Below are 7,456 nucleotides of genomic sequence, written 5' to 3' on the forward strand. Positions count from 1 at the left end.
CCTCACCACACACTGACACTGATATAATCAATATGCTTAATTCCATGAACTATGCTCTTTCTACTTCTAAGTTAAGTGATATTAGGAGATTGGGTCTAAGGAAGGAATGGAGTTTTATGTGTGATGTAGTGACAAAGGTCTTTTCAGGTAAAGTCAGTAATTTTGATTCAGTTAATATCTCCATGCTTAACATGCTCTACATGCTAGTTACAGATAAATTCTATAATTTCAGTGACCTTGTTTTGTTTGAGTTAGGTTTTAAACTAGGAGAGTTAAATAAGAGAGGTAAGAATGTGTATTATGCTAGATTCTTTATGATGTTAGCTAACCATCTCTCTGAGGGTATTGTGCTTGAGAACCCTAATAACAAATTAGATTGTTGGGTTCAAGAGAGAAGGCTCATTGTATATTTGAACAGGGTCAATCATCACAAGGAGGTGCCACTGTTCTATTTCTCTGTAATGGAAGCACCTCAGGTAAGTGAGGTAAGTTCATCTATTCCTACCACTATTCTAACCTCACTAATTTCTTTGAGTTCTAATGTAGCTATGGCAACTGTGTCAATGACCCAACAGTTGCCTACCCAAGCTACCAAACCTGCAAATATTTCAAAATCCAAATCTAAGAAAGCCCCCTCTGGTATCTCTCAAAAGATGCCAGTTGCAAAATCCACCAAAACCAAAGAGGGGAGTGTGTAGGTGGGTAAGACAGGTGAGGGAAGGGGTGAACATAAAAGAAACCCTAAGGATAAGGATGGGAAGTTGAGTGGTTCCCAGCCTAGCCACACTGTAGTTTCCTAACAAACTGCAGTGCTTAAAAAGGATAAAAACTCATTTGTAGCTACATCCTCCCAAAAGGATGTAGTTATTGAACAAAGCTCTCAACCAAGAGCACAGGCCAAGAGGGTTAGGGACACAAGCTCACCCCAAACTTATGCCAGAAAGAAGAAATCTAAAACCCTTGGGGATGCACAGGGTACACACACTGTGCAAACTGGTGCTAAAGACACAGTTACTGCACCTTCACAAATTCAATTTGATGTGGCTCCAATAAATGTGGAGTCACAGCCAAAATCTCTAGTAATAGAAGCACCTCAAACACCAAACTCACCCACAAACTCACTAGATGTGGATATGATAAACACATCAATTCCTGATTCCCCTTCTTTAACTTTGTTGGGGAAGCCAAAATCTAGTGCAAGTGAGCATCATCTTTTAGATGATTTGTTGGCTCACTTGCCCATTCTTTCAGGAACTGTTGAATCATTTGTGCCCAAAATATCTTCAATCAGCACAGAGTCCACAATAGTTTCCATTCCTAGTTCATTCATTTCTACTCTCTCGATGGATATTGCTTATCCGTCAAGTAGTGATTGTATCCCGACGGATAAGCTTAACAGCAGTTATCCGTCGGATAGCAAAACCACTCACCCGATGGATATCACTCATCCGTCGAGTATCTCTGCACAACTTCAAACTTCATTTATTTCAAGTGCAGAAGAATTAGTGGTTGTATAGTCACTATTAGGATTGAGAGAGAAGAATGTTATGAGTGAGAGTCTAGGTTGCTCCCAGGAAAAAGGAGAGGAAATGAGTGAAATTATGCAATCCATTTCTTCAGGATTGGCAAAAGAAAGTGAGAGGAGTCTCACCTTAGAAGGTGAAGGTGAGGGTGTGAGGGTGGGGAGCCAGGGTGAGACCCTGATGCAACAAAAGAGAGAAAATGCAGGTACTGGAGCTATAAGGATGGATGTCATTGCTAGTGAGTTAATGAATGTCCAGGATGCAGACAGGGAGGGACTATCTCATCAACCTAAAGCTGTTATAGATTCCACCTCCTTGATGCTGAGGCATTTACTCACCCTGTTCCAGCTTATCAACTTCTAGCTGAACATGGCAATGACAATGCAGAAATGATGCTCAATCTGGTGCATACCACACAGTCTATGATAAGAGCTAAGGATGCCATCACAGCTTTGCCCTTTATAGCTGGTGATGTGGATTATGAGACTGGTGGCTCAGCTGATTTCTTTGGTGATGAAAGTGAGGATAGTGAAGATGAAGCAATGGACATAGGGGGAGAAGTAGGTTCCAGTTCAAGATCAGGTATGCCATCATGGGCATTTTCAAAGCACTGTGATGAACACTACTTCAAGACAACCCTGATCCAACTAATCAATCAGACAAATACTGCTCTTCAAACCACTTCAAATGCCAGCACCAAGAAGCTCCTTCAGGCACATCTAGCCTATCTGCAACTTCAACAAATTCAAGGCTTCCAACATGCTAGGGATGTAAACACCATCAAGGGTGATATTGAGGAGATGAAGAAAGCCATTTCAGACAAAATGGACTCTAAGCTTCCAGAAGCTACAATACTTGACATCAAGAGGAAATTAAGGAAAAATTCTGATCTTGCAACCAAGATAGATGCATTGGATACAAGAATGTCAGCCATGGAAGCATCTTTAACATCCATTCATCTTCATCAAGCCCAATAGACAAATTTACTTCAAAAACTGGTGGCTGCTCAAACCCCTTCCTCTGCTCAACTTGATGATAACAAAAAAGGGGAGAAAGGACCAAGTGAGGGGGAGAAGCTTCAAATTCAAATCAGTAAAGTGATTGTGCCTTCAATTACTATCTCAAAGCCACCAGTTACAAACAGTATAGATCTGATAAATACAACATCAGCCAACTTTAGAGCAGCTGAAAAGAAGAAGTTGAGTCCACTCAACTGGGGGAAGATTGATGAGGATATACAAAGGAAGTTTGAACTAGTCAAGGAGCCAGTAAAGTCAGCCATCCATCACTCTCAAGTCAAGCAAATTTCTGTGAATGAGATGAGTATGGACTATCTGGAAAGGGGACAGTCATCCTGCATCAAATCTCTAAAGGCTGAAATAATTCTGAAACCAAGGGTAAATTATCCAAAATTATCATTGAAGAACCCTTTGGATACTGTGTATGAGACATCTAAGCCTGATGAAAAGAAGCTTCTGTCAAGGTCAATTGCTTTCTACAAAGATCCAGCTGATTTAGCTTCCAAAAAGAGAATTGCTAAAATTTTTAAATGGGAAAGAAAATTATGTGGTAGCTGGACATCCTCAATTTGCTCAAGAAAAGAGAGAAGAAAAGGCTAGATTGAAGCAGGAAAAGAAGCAAGCTGCTCTAGATGCCAAAAAGGCTAAACAAAAGAGAGAGCAAATTGCTATCTTGGCCAAGCTACATGCTGTAAATTCATCACAACAAATTCCTGCTCAGCCATCTGAAATCATTGAATCTGAAGATCCAAAGAAGCAAGTTGAACAACAGAAGAAGTCTCCAAGAATCAAGGAATTGGCTAAAAGAACCAAAAGGAAACTGGACATTGTTGATAAGGAATTGGAGAATCAGTTTCCCAAGGAATTCACTCCAACTACAACTCAAGCATCAAAACCCTCTGTGGTATTTGAAGATATCAAGATAGTGGATCCTTACAGGAACATTCATGGTGAACCTATTGTGCCTAAGGATGAGCCAATAGAATGGGAGAACATACCAATTCCTAACTTCAATCTGCCAATCCTTAACAAGCCAAAGAGAACAAAGTCAAGAGCAGTCAAGAAAGTGAAATTGTCACCTCTCAAATCAAAATCTCTAGTTAAAGCTCAATCTAATTCAACAAAGGAGATTATATGTACTTGTGTGACATCAACGAGTTTTCTGATCTAAATCTCTATCTAGATGAACTAGATGAAGTGAGAGGAATTGATACATACAGAAACCTACCTGAAAGGTTAGTGTTCAAGTACAGGGGAGGAAAGGAGATTCAGTGGCCACTTCACAGGATCCTTTTAGAAAGCCAAGATGTACTGATTAAGGTTTATTCATCCTTCAAGAAGAACTTTGGGTTCAATGTTACTGCAAGAAGAATGGTACTTAACAAGATTGAAGAACTAAGGAGTGTTAGAGCTAAATATGCACTCTCAAAGACTCTAATTATCCCTTACACAGGGAGAAGAGTGCATCTAAGGCCCTACTGGCTGATGGAGTTCATGGATGACAAAGGTGTGAAGATTTTTCAGATTAGAAGACCAATTGAGCATCTCTAGCAATGAGACTCTCTTGGAAATACAAGAAAAGCTAAATCTCTCATAATCTGATGAACTGGAATTCCACAGGCAGCTCCAAAATCAGATTGAAGAAAATAACATAAAGCTTGGAAAGAGATCCAGACCTTCAAGAAACTAGATAAATCTTCTCAGGCTAGAGGAGCATCTTGAAAATGACCGTGAGCAAAACTTTGTACATTTTGTTAATTGAAGCACTTATCAGTATTATCTACTTCCTTTTAAAGTTATATTTTTAAGGTGTTTTGTTATCATCAAGTATCTCTTAATTTATGGCTACAATTCCAGTAGACATAAATTGGGGGAGATTGTTGTGTATATGTTGTGTACTTGATGATTTCATGAACAAAACACCTTGGTAGATTTTACTTAGTGAAAATGTAGCACTCGACGGATAAGGATTATAGTCCCGATGGATAACTCATTTTAGTCCCGACGGATGATGACTTATTATCCATCGAGTGAGTAGCTTATGTAACAATAAGTCTGTAGCACATTTGTGCATACACATTATTTAGAATCTGTAGTAGTACTTAAGTCATGTTGACTTTAACTAGATATGCAGAATAGGTTGATTAATTGTACATAGATGATGTCTTGTAATTCTGCATAAATAAAATGGAGTCAAGTGCCTGATTGCTACCCGACAGATAAATAACAATGAATTCGACGGATGATCAACAACCCGGTGGATGATCAATAACTCGACGGATGATCATAAACCCGACGGATAAAGAATTCAAATATCTGTTGACAGTGACAACACAGTCACATGCGTCGAGTGTATGCAAATGGAATGTGGTAGCCTATTCAACTGGCTTTTCGAGAACAAAGAAGCATTGCCATTTCCATGCTATTATGAAGATATTCAAAGATGCTAGAATAGAGTAATGAAGTAGCATTGTATTAGACTTGATAGTTTTTGTTTTATTATCCTGTCTTATTTCTTTGTAATTTTGGTGATATATAAACCAAGAAGCAGCAATAGAATAGCAAAAAACTAAGAAACTAAGCTACCAAGAGAGAAACATTTGTAAGCTGTATTCTTAGAATTTCTCTCATTCTTAGTTGTTATAATTTTGTAAGCAGCTATGAGCTTTTTGCACACAGAGTTCTCTCGATATATATTATATATCTCTGGTGGAATCATACAAATCCACCAGAAAGTTTTTAAAGACTCTTGTTTTTAATTACTTGTGTTTTGATTTATTTGAAGTAACTATTCCGCATTCTGCTAATCAATTCACACTTATATATATATTTGAGTTAGAACATTTTTATTCAAGAAAAAGTTTCAAGAATTCCATTCAACCCCCCTTCTGTAATTCTTGTTATATTGTTAAGGGACTAACAACTATTCAATCCAATGAGGATATTGTCCTAGATGCTGACCTAATAGTCTTTAACATACTAGAAATCCCATGTTTGAATTAGTTGTTTATGTGGAAACTCATTAACACAAGCAAATTCTGATTTTGAGCTTAGTCAAATTTACTTTGTGTATCTTATTACTAATTCGCAAACTAGATTCTTGCTTCTTATCTGTCAAATTCCGATGTCAGTAAACCTTTCGGATGAACCACATGCTTGATAAGCCTCACTTATCAAAAGAAAAACAAAGAAAAAAAATTAAAGTCAGGTACTCCTTTGAGATCTTGAGAAAATAATGTGGAAGGAAAGACCCAAGTGCATTGTTGGTATCAAGTAATATGCATTAGAAAAGCAAATAAATTTTTCTTGGTGACTTTTCACATTCTCTGATTACTGGAGAAATACTCTGAAAATAGCATAAATTATGATAAGCAGTTGTGACTCACTTACACTGAGAAGCCACTGTAAAAAGGAATTTCAAAAGATGCATAAAATGAGCAGAAACAGTTGAGGTGGACTCATGCACAAAATTATCCTATAGTAGACTTCATTATTAATGACAGATTTTAAGCACTTTTCTTAGTTATGCCTTATTTTTCTTAGTTATGCCTTATTTCTAAGATGTACTGAAGTTTATCAGACTTTAATCTTTATATGATATTCTGCTAAATGCACACACTCTAACTCCATATGAATGATGAAAATTATTGTGGTAATTAAGTTGTTTTTGATAAACAGTTAAGTGTCATTTGCATAAATTCTGAGGACAAATTCTGATGGAAGTTCTGATGATTAAACTCTGAAGAATTAAGTCAGTATTTTTATGAAGAACCACAAAAAAAGATATTCACTTTTTGAGTTGATAAGCCATATTCTGATGATTGTTAAAATGATAAAAAAGTTAAGTTCTGATATTAAATCCTGATGGTAACTCTGATGCTTACGTGGCATTATTCTTTACTTGAATTATTTGTGATAAATACTGAAATGGTCATATTTAATCAGAATATAATTAGGTGAGATAAAAACAGTCATAATCATTTGGGTTAGTGGTAAACGTGTTTATCCTGAAAAACTGCATGTGCACAGTAATTATTGCTTATTTCCCGTGCCCATTAACTCCTACTTTAACTTTTTACTGACTGTTCACACGATTGTCTGCCATGCTTCAAAAATATAACTGTTGAGTGGAGAGTATATATATGGGAGTTAAAAGATTTTCTAATCTTTTACCTACTTTTCTAATTCTTAATCTCTCTTATTCTCTCTCTCTCTCTCTCTCTCTCTAATATTCTCTGAAGTTTTTTTTCTTATAGGACTTTTATCAAACACCTTGCAAACACTCCCTTTCTCACTTATTTCTTACAGAGATGGCATCAAAAGACTTGATTTTCAATGGAGCTAAGTTTATTCTTAACAACTACTCGTCTATTCTTAGTAAGGATGAAGCTCTTTCGGAACTTCACTTTTTTCAGGACTTCCTTGCTAATTCTGATATTGGGTATGCTTTAACCCAACCTGAAGCAATCTCTGGAACTCAAGTGCTGGAGTTTTGGAGAAGTGGCATATATGATGATGGTGGTGCTCATGGGTCCCCAAGTATCATCTTTACAATAGGGGATGATGAGCATGTCGTGACTTTGGTTACAGTTCGCCAAGAACTGCAATTGCCTGAGAATTGCATTTATTCGACTGTTGAGGAGCCAGTTCTTAACAGATGATGGCCAATCTGGGGTATGAAAAGACATTGGCAAAGCTGGGTCAATTGAAGAGATCCAACATAAGGAGGGAATGGGGTTTCTTCTTCGACTGCATCACAAAGGCTTTTACAAACAAATGTTCTAATTTTGATGCAATCCCAATTCTCAGTCAACAAATCGGGTATGCTCTCATTAATCAAACTCATTTTGATTATACAAGTGTTGTTTTAGGCTTTATTGGGGATAAGATGACAGAAGATAGAAATACTGTCTA

The sequence above is a fragment of the Apium graveolens genome, chromosome 2, assembly GCF_009905375.1.
Source record: "Apium graveolens cultivar Ventura chromosome 2, ASM990537v1, whole genome shotgun sequence".
Lineage (NCBI taxonomy): Eukaryota > Viridiplantae > Streptophyta > Magnoliopsida > Apiales > Apiaceae > Apium > Apium graveolens.